At 49.1% G+C, this 9,947-nt stretch overlaps 1 protein-coding gene across 2 annotated transcripts in view; it reads left to right on the top strand.

Annotated features, from left to right (window-relative positions):
* The first annotated feature begins 795 nt into the window (after window positions 1-795).
* Window positions 796-9,947, top strand: part of KLHL25 (kelch like family member 25) — a 58,251-nt gene continuing 49,099 nt past the window's right edge. For both annotated transcript variants that reach the window (XM_089687658.1, XM_089687657.1), the window contains exon 1: window positions 796-909. The gene's annotated coding sequence lies outside the window, so the exon portion shown is untranslated. The remainder of the gene's footprint in view (window positions 910-9,947) is intronic.

Here is a 9,947-nt window from a genome sequence, read left to right as displayed (position 1 = left end):
TTATATAGTGCCGTCAATTTAAATAGCGCTTTACATATACATTGTACATTCACATCAGTCCCTAACACCGTCAAGGGGCGTACAATCTAAGGTCCCTAACTCACATTCATACATATACATACTAGGGCCAATTTAGACAGGAGCCAGTACACCTACCAGCATGTCTTTGGAATGTGGGAGGAAACTGGAGGCAACCCACGCAGGCACAGGGAGAACATGCAAACTCCAAGCAGGTGGTGCTCTGGTTGGGATTCAAACCCACGACCCTAGTACTGCCAGGCAGAAGTGATAATCATTTAGCCACTGTTTATTGAAAGAACATGTGTGTTAAAACCATGTGGCATAAATATAGCAGCTGCTACCATTTTATTCTCCAGAATCTCTGATTTTAGAAAATATTAGGTGCCAAAATGTGCAACTTGTGTGCGAACACCTGAACACGGCTGTGGTAGTGAAGTGGTTGATGATCTCTGACTCTCCCCTCGTGTGATGGATGTCTCCTCTACTATCATACCACGGATCTCTATCATCGGAACAATGTTTCTCTGTGATACAAGGTGACCAATCAGAGCGCTCCTCACCTCCGGAGAGAACAAACTTCCAGCTGAGTTGGGATGACACATTTCCCAGAATCCTCCGCTCCTCCCCCTCCCCTCCTCTGTGTTGTGTCCTGAGACCCAGGAGTCCCCGCCACCTCCCACGGTGAGCCTCTGCTTCTCCCACACCGACCCGCCCCCCACCTCTCATTGGATGCCCCAGCAGACGCCGCTCCCATCTCCCCTTCCTTCTGTGCGGCCATTGGCTGCGCGGCGATGCCAGTCTTCCCAGCCCGCTGTGGGAACTAGTTTGTTTTGTGGTCCGCTCTCATTGTGGGTGATGAGCCCGGAGGAGGAGGAACGGGGCTGTGGGGTAAGTGGAGCCGGGTATGGAGGGGACAACACTGGGGGTACCATACCCGGGGACGGAGGGCAGTGCTGGTGATGGAGGGGCTGACAGTGTGCGGAGGGATGGCTGGGGATCCGAGCCTTCATGACATGGATGGATGGATGGGGGGGAGTCATGTTGTCATCGCAGTGTCAGCATTATAGGGTGACGGTCCCTTTAAGGAGATGGTTCCCCTCCCCTCCTGGTCCCCGAGATCAGAGTGACATTTACTGAACTATACGGAGTATGAGCCCCGGACCCGGGTGACCCCTCCACTCCGAGACCAGGACTGCTCGAGTCTCCTGCAGACACTTTGCGGCCACTTCCCCTCTGTAGACCCATCAATGATTACCGCAGTGTCTTGTCCCAGGGGCAGACTTTCCTGATCGCCACCAACCCCCCCTTCCGCCTCTACGTCTGGGGTCCCCCCTTCCGCCTCTACGTCTGGGGTCCCCCCTTCCGCCTCTACGTCTGGGGTCCCCCCTTCCGCCTCTACGTCTGGGGTCCCCCCTTCCGCCTCTACGTCTGGGGTCCCCCCTTCCGCCTCTACGTCTGGGGTTCTCTTCCCCCCGCCTTGTCTGTGGTCCTCCCCCACCCCACCCCCCCCTTACCTCAAGGGTCCCTATCAGAGTCTTCCCTCCCGCCTTACATCAGGGGTTCTCTCCCCCCGCCTTACATCAGGGGTCCCCCCTTCTGACTTACATCTGGCGTCCTTCCCCCGCCTTACGTCTGGGGTCCTCCCCCCTCTGCCTTACCCCTAGGGTCCCCATCAGAGTCTTCCCCCCCCCCCCCACCTTACATCAGGGGTTCCCCCCGCCTTACATCTGGGGTCCTTCTCTCCCCCCCGCCTTACATCTGGGGTCCTTCTCTCCCCCCCCGCCTTACGTCTGGGGTCCTCCTCCCCCCCCCCCTGCCTTACCTCAAGGGTCCCCATCAGAGTCTTCCCCCCGCCTTACATCTGGGGTCCCCCCCCCCCTTTACGTCAGGGGAACTCCTCCCCCACCCCGCCTTACATCAGGGATCCCCTATTCTGCCTTACACCTGGGGTCCTTCCCCCTCCCCCCCTCCTTACGTCTGGGGTTCTCCTCCCCCCCGCCTTACGTCTGGGGTCCTCCCCCCCCCCCCCCCCCCTCTGCCTTACCTCAAGGGTCCCCATCAGAGTCTTCCCCCCGCCTTACATCTGGGGTCCCCCCCCCCTTTACGTCAGGGGAACTCCTCCCCCGCCCCGCCTTACATCAGGGATCCCCTATTCTGCCTTACACCTGGGATCCTTCCCCCCCCCTCCTTACGTCTGGGGTTCTCCTCCCCCCCGCCTTACGTCTGGGGTCCTCCCCCCCCCCCCCTCTGCCTTACCTCAAGGGTCCCCATCAGAGTCTTCCCCCCTGCCTTACATCAGGGGTTCCCCCCTCCCGCCTTACTACAGGGGTCCTTCCCTCCGCCTTACATCGGCGGTACTGCCCCCCCCCCCCCGGCCTTACATCGGGGGTTCTTCCCCCCCGCCTTACATCGGGGGTTCTTCCCCCCCGCCTTACATCGGGGGTTCTTCCCCCCCCCGCCTTACATCGGGGGTTCTTCCCCCCCCCCCGCCTTACATCGGGGGTTCTTCTCCCCCCCCGCCTTACATCGGGGGTTCTCTCCCCACCTTACATCAGGGGTTCTCCCCCCCCCCCCCGAGTCTCTTCTCCCTGAACATTACAGCCCCTCTTATATCATGGTACGTGCAAAAGTTCCTTTTACATCAGAGTCCCCCCCCCCCCCCACCTTACACTTTTTGGAGCACAGGCAGCCTTGGTCAGGGATAGGTCACGTACCGCAGCTGGGGTCACACTTGTGTGGATCGGGAACACACTAAATCGCTGCTCGTGCCATTCTGCAATTCTGTGCAGCACGATTTTCAAAAAGGGTCGGGGGCTTCCCCCCATGTTCTGCGAGTAGGGGGTCTGTTGAAATGAATTGGCTACCCTACCCACAGGGCGCAGCCCGCACATGTGAACCAAGGTGAAATGGACTGCATCCAGCTGCCCATAGATCCTGGATTTTTAATACATAGGAGTTTTGCAGAAACGCACTATAATCCCATTAAAATGATTCCCTATGGGACACATTCACATCTGTGTTTTTCAGCTGCTGCGTTTTTTTTGGAAAGGGTCAATAGCCTTTAATGGACAGAGTGTAGTGCGTTCTTGATTCATTATTTATTTACTTTTTTTTTTTTTTTTTGGGGGGGGGGGGGGGGGGTGGCCACCAGGAAAGTATTGACTTTGATGCCCCTTTTATGTGACTTTTAATGAGTTTCCCTGTACATCACAGCCCTTCTTGTATCATGGTACCTGCAAAAGCCCTTGTTACATCTGGGTCCCCATGTGGTTTCACATCAGTCCAACCGGACCCCCCCCCCCCCCCCCCGCATTCAGGGCTCCCATCACAGTTACCTCCCCCACACTTACATCAGGTCAGGGACTTGTATAAATGCAACAGCGTGCAGTTTTGGTTCAGTAGACTTCAATGAACAAGCAGCAGAAACACGTAGTGTGTTTTTGATGCTATTTTTGCCATTATTATTATACAGGATTTATATAGCGCCAACAGTTTGCTCAGCACAAAATGAAGGCAGACATTACAGTTACAATACAATTTGGTAGAAGAGGATACAGAAGGCACGGCTCATTAGAGCTTATAATCTAGGAAGAAGGGTTGAGTGATACAAAAGGTAATAGCTGTGGGGGGGTGAGCTGATGAAGGAAATAAATCAGGGGTGGCGAACAAGTTAGACACAAAGAGCCAAAATTTTAAACTTGTGAAAGTCAGAGAGCCACACCACGCAGTGACCTGCCAAAACAGACAAACGCTCACACAAAAACACATTAAAACCATATTATTCACCATAACACTTTCTTCCCCTTACAAAACAACAATGTGTTCATTTCAAGGTAAGTGTCCACCCTCAACACACACATCAAATGCAACTTAGCCAGAGTTAACACATCAACTACCCTGGAGGTTGTTGTGGCACCTGTCTCTCTCTCTCTCCCTTCTCTCTCTCACTCTAACACACAAGTATACAAAAAAAAATTCTGAACTAATGGACTGCGGACACAGTACAGGAGATGACCAGAGACTGCGGACACAGTACAGGAGATGACCAGAGACTGCGGACACAGTACAGGAGATGACCAGAGACTGCGGACACAGTACAGGAGATGACCAGAGACTGCGGACACAGTACAGGAGATGACCAGAGACTGCGGACACAGTACAGGAGATGACCAGAGACTGCGGACACAGTACAGGAGATGACCAGAGACTGCGGACACAGTACAGGAGATGACCAGAGACTGCGGACACAGTACAGGAGATGACCAGAGACTGCGGACACAGTACAGGAGATGACCAGAGACTGCGGACACAGTACAGGAGATGACCAGAGACTGCGGACACAGTACAGGAGATGACCAGAGACTGCGGACACAGTACAGGAGATGACCAGAGACTGCGGACACAGTACAGGAGATGACCAGAGACTGCGGACACAGTACAGGAGATGACTGCTGACCTTTGGGGAGGTGGGGAGCGGGTACCTGAATTTGACAGGTACCCGCTCTTACTTCCGCAGAGTTTTTGTTTGATCTTACCTGTTCCTCGATCCAGCCGCGCGCTGTCTTCCCGGCTTCTGTAATGGCGCTCGGCATGACAGCCGGGTGCCCAGTGCGCATGAGCGAGAAGCACTTGCGCTTTGTGATTGGTCCGGCGGCTTCTGGGATCTGTCATGTGTCCCAGGTACCGCCTTACCATTCACAAAAAGCACCGCTTCTTGCGCATGCGCACTTGGCACCCGGCTGTCATGCCCAGTGCCCACACTACAGAAGCCAGAAGACAGCGCGCCGCTCGATAGAGGAAAAGGTAAAAAATAAGAGAAACATGAAACTTGGCAAGAGCCACAGTATACAAAATATGATAAGAGGCAAAGGGCCGCATTCATTTTGGCCGGGAGCCGTACGCGGTTCTAGAGGCCGCGTGTTTGCCACCCCTGAAATAAATGATCACTAGTTAGAAGCAGGATAGACTTCTTTAAAGAGAGGTTTTCAGGGATTGTCTAAAGGTGGATAGATTAGGAGATAGTCAGACAGATTGGGGTAGGGATTTCCATAGGATGGGAGAAGCTTGGGAGAAGTTCTGGAGGCAAGCGTGGGAGGAGGAGACATTGAAGCTAGAGAGCAGAAGGTCTTGGGAGGATCGAAGAGAGCGGTTTGGTTGATATTGAGACCAGGTTGGTGATGTAGCTGAGGGCAGAGTTGTGGATGGCTTTGCATGTTGTTGTTAGTATTTTGAATTTTATTTGTTGGGCAAATGGAAGCCAGTGGAGGGATTGGCAGAGAGGGATGGAGGCCAGTAGAGCGATTGGCAAAGAGGGGTGGAGGACACTGGAGGCCAGTGGAGGGATTGGCAGAGAGGGGTGGAGGACACAGCACGGAGGCCAGTGGAGGGATTGGCAGAGAGGGGTGGAGGACACTGAATGGAAGGATGGCAGAGAGGGGTGGAGTACACTGCATGGAGGCCAGTGGAGGGATTGGTAGAGAGGGGTGGAGGACACTGCATGGAGGCCAGTGGAGGGATTGGCAGAGAGGGGTAGCAGACACTGAACGGTTGGTAAGGTGGATGAGCCTGGCAGCAGGATTCATGATGGACTGGAGGGGGGATAGCCTATGTACCGGTAAGCAAATGAGGAGGGAGTTGCAGTAGTTGAGGTGAGAGATAACCAGGGAGCGAATTAGGAGCTTTTTGGTATCATTGGTTAAAAAGGGGTGTATTCTGGAGATGTTGCGATTCTGGAGATGTTGCGGAGGTTAAGGCGGCATAATTTGGACAGGGATTGGATGTGGGCCTGAAAGGATAGTTCAGAATTTAGGGTTACCCCTAGCACCCTGGCATGCAGGGATGGGTTGGTGCTATTGATCCTGACCAAGAAACCAGGGGAAGAGGCGCGTGGGGGAGGAAATACGAGCTCAGTTAGATTGAGTTTTAGGAAGTGGTGTGACATCCAGTCTGATATGTCTGTTAGTAAATTGGTGATACGTGAGGAAACTGATGGGCTGAGCTGAGAAGTAGAGAGATTAGTGTGTCATCAGCATAGAAATGGTATTGGAAACCATAGGAAGCTATCAGCTGACCCAGGGAAGAAGTGTAGATTGAGAATAGGAGAGGTCCAAGGACAGAACCTTGAGGGACCCCGACAGTAAGATGAGGAAGTAGAGTTGTCGGTGACACTGAAGGTGCGGTGAGATAGGCAAGATTCAAACCAACGGAGAGTATAGTTACATAGACCAATTAAAATATATATATATATATATATATATATAATAAATATAATTTTTTTTTTTTTGGGAGGAGGGGTTGGTTAACTGTCAAAGGCAGCGGAGAGGTCCAAGAGTAAGAGTACGGAATAGTGACCATTGGTTTTAGTGGTTAGGAGAGCAGTTTCTGTGGAGTGTTGTGGGCGAAATCCAGACTGAAGGGGATCAAGAAGGTTATTCTCAATAAGGTGGCAGCTCAGCTGGTTGTAGACTAGACGTTCAAGGAGTTTGGAGACAAAAGGGAGTAAGGAGATGGGTCTTAGGAAAGTATTGACTTTGATTTGACATTTCATGGGTGTGAAGTAACATCAAAGTCTCATCCAACTCACACCCAATCCGAAGTTGCACCTATTCAAAGTCATATCAAAGTCAATACTTTCCTATTGAGGACAAAAAAAAAAAAACGTGCTGGAAAACACATCAATTGCAACACGCAAAGGTGTGGATCTGGAAGGCTCCTGATGCAGAAGACTGAAAGGACATGGATGGCACAATAATATCTGCTCCATTTTTCTCTGATTCACCCTGGAGCAGGGCGGACTGATCATTTAGTCACTCGGGCACTGCATCAATAGGGGGCTCCATGAGATGCCCCTGGTACCTTTCATAGGCTTTCTTGGGTGTGGTTTGAGTGTGGGAGAGGACACGGCCCGATGCTTTCCTATTGCCCGGGGGCCCCATGAGTTGTCAGTCCGCCCCTGCCCTGGAGTCTCTTCAGATTCCCTTCTGATGGCACCAGACGGCACCCGGCCAAAAGAATTTGATCCATAAATAGTTTTGATTAATATCTGAATCATTGCTGGGGCTCTTGTTACCCAAAATCAGATACAAGGATTGGAAGTTCTAATCTGTTTTCATACAAGAAATTGTCCGTGTGTGGATGAGATACCATCCTGGAAAGTGTAGGTTGTATTTGTATCCTCCAATATCCATCCTTGGTGCTATATCTGGATGGATGTGGTTAGAAGGAAAATAAAGAATTGCTTGATGGTGGAATCATTGATTAACCACTTGAGGTCCAGCCTGTAATACCCCTTCCTTTCTGGGCAATTTTTTCAGTGTGTGATAGTTTGACGGACAATTACTGTCATGTGACACTGTACCAAGATACATTTTAGATCCTATTTGGGACCAATTATTTTTCATTATTTAATATATAATAGGTTTGTATGTAACTCCTTTTTTGGTATTGGTTAAAATGTGGCATTTAGTAATGAAAGGGTTAATAATAAAAATTAACAATAACCTATATTAAGCAACATTCCCCCCCCCCCCCCCCCCCAAGTAAAAGCAGCACACATTACACATTGTTAGGCACACAGTTAACTCCTTGATTGCGCTTAAATGTTAACCCCTTCCCAGCCAGTGTCAGTATAGAGGCAGTGTACATTATTAGCACTGATCACTGTATTCTTGTCACTATTGATATCCGTTAATGTACCTCCCAGCCAGCATCAACTAGTGCCAGATTGCCCTCCACACTATCACAGTCCCACTATAAGTCGCTGATCACCGCCATTACTAGTATAGTGTCATAGCTGTGTAAATTCCAGTAGTTTGTAGGCATCATATCTATGGTACAAACCAATTAATGTACACTTACTGGGATTTTTTATTTTTTCTCCAAAGACATGAGGCAGAACACATTTTGGCCTAAATTTATAAAGGTTTTATATATATTTTGGCCTAAATTTATGAAGGTTTTATATTTTATTCATATATATTTTGGCCTAAATTTATGAAGGTTTTATATTTATTTATTTTTTATTGGATATGTTTTATAACAGTAAAAAGTAAAACATATATATTTGTGTGAAATAAAAGTTTAATTTGGGTTCAGTGTTGCATGACCGCACAATTACCAGTTAAAGTAGCGTAGTGCTGAATGGTGAAAAATGCTCTGGTCATAAAAGGGGTAAAATCTTCTGGAGGTTTAGGTGGTTAAACGGTGATCCAATAAATACCACGTATACCGTGTGTGGGGACAACGCATGAAACGTCATACAACAAGAAAAGCTGGATTGCAAATATAAAATGTGTGCATGTAGTCAGTATTGAATACTAAAACAGAAAACTGCTTTCTGGATCCTGCTGTATACAGCCAGGGCAACAAGAAATATACATGCTAGTCTGAGTTTATAAAGAGATCAGGAAAACAGAAGTACAGTATAAATATTTATACCATTAAAGTAAGCTCGTGCCCTGAAAAGGCGAGCTAAAAGTTTGGGAAATGTATTATTTAAAGTGGTTGTAAACATCAAACATGAAATATGAACCAAGCATATCCCTCTATAGTGTATACTTGTCTCAGTTAATAGCACTGAGTGTCATATCTGTCTGCTGCCTCCTTCCTCTATCAGCATGAACCACTTCTGACAATTTTTCCTGACACCAAGAGAAAAAAGGTGACGGGAGGGATCTCCAGCAGGTTCACAGGCTCAGCTCTGTTTCTGTTTGCTTTGTGGAGGGGGTGTGTCTCCCTTCCCTCCAATCAGCTGTCAGAGCTGTCCTTGCTGAGCTCTGCAAAATGTAATTTCAGCTCTCCGTTCCTTTTTTTTTTTTTTTTTTTTTTTTTTTCTCTTTCTGAACTCTCAGACAAGTTTTATTGTTTTATTCTGAAATTTCTTCTGATGAAGAGAAGACTGCAGATAAACCGGTACAACTTATTTAGGAGGATATAAGTGTAGCAGTTATCACGCACAAAATTTCAGTAACAATACACTTAGCCCCAGTTCACAGCCGTGAGACTTGACTTGTTGGGCACTTATTTAGTAAAAAATTTTTTTTTGATTTGTTTTTTTTTTTCTGTGCCTCTGTTGCATTCAGTGCGCAATGCGGTCTTCCGAATGTTGCGCGTTCAATTGAATGGGGACTCCCTGTAACCACACTCAGTTCAGTCGTGTGGATTTTTAGGGGTTAAAGCAGGTGGTCAGATGCCCTCTGAAGAGCCTTCCACCACGGAAAGCTTTTCACATGGTGATGCCAGCGTGTAGGCGCCCTGAAAATGCCAAAACAGCCTCCGAATTCCTTGGGGTACACTCTGCTCCTGTTCTTCTACCCGGAGCTCAGTTGGGTGTACAGTGAACAGAACCTGACTCTATTGCTTCCATGTTTCTGGACCAGGGGCGGACTGACAACTCATGGGGCCGCCGGGCAATTGGGGATCATGGGGCCCCTGTGTCCTTGCCCACACTCAAAACACACCCAAAAAGTCTATAAAAGGTACCAGGGGCATTTTATGGGGCCCCCTACTGACCCTGGGCCCTCGGGCAGTGCCGGAGTGCTTGAATGGTCAGTCCGCCCCTGTTCTGGACTTCCGAGTACAAGACTTTTTTGCATTTAGTGATCATTCCACAAGTTCATATAAACAGACATGTGGGGTCAGTGAACCCAGAGCCGCATCATTTATTTTGCAGCAGACTGAAATGAGATGAATTCCTGCTACACAAAAAGCAAAATGTCATGAAATAGAAAAGTGTTGTTTTTTTTTTTTTTTTTTTTAAATGCTCTGACTTCTGTTAGAGGGTGGCTACATCTGTTCTCCATGGTCCCACTGTATGTAGGAATGTAGTCACCCTCTCTTGCTCCCTCCTCAAGACTATGTGATTTGTAGAATGCATAGAGCATGATCACAACTCATGTGCCCCGCTCATTCCAATCCAACAGAAGTGT

This window comes from Staurois parvus, unplaced genomic scaffold (genome assembly GCF_062004578.1).
Source record: "Staurois parvus isolate SC_StPar_1 unplaced genomic scaffold, SC_StPar_1.0 ptg000432l, whole genome shotgun sequence".
Classification (NCBI taxonomy): Eukaryota; Metazoa; Chordata; class Amphibia; order Anura; family Ranidae; genus Staurois; species Staurois parvus.
The sequence above is the reverse complement of the archived record's forward strand: the minus strand, read 5'-3'. Positions and strand labels throughout refer to the sequence as shown.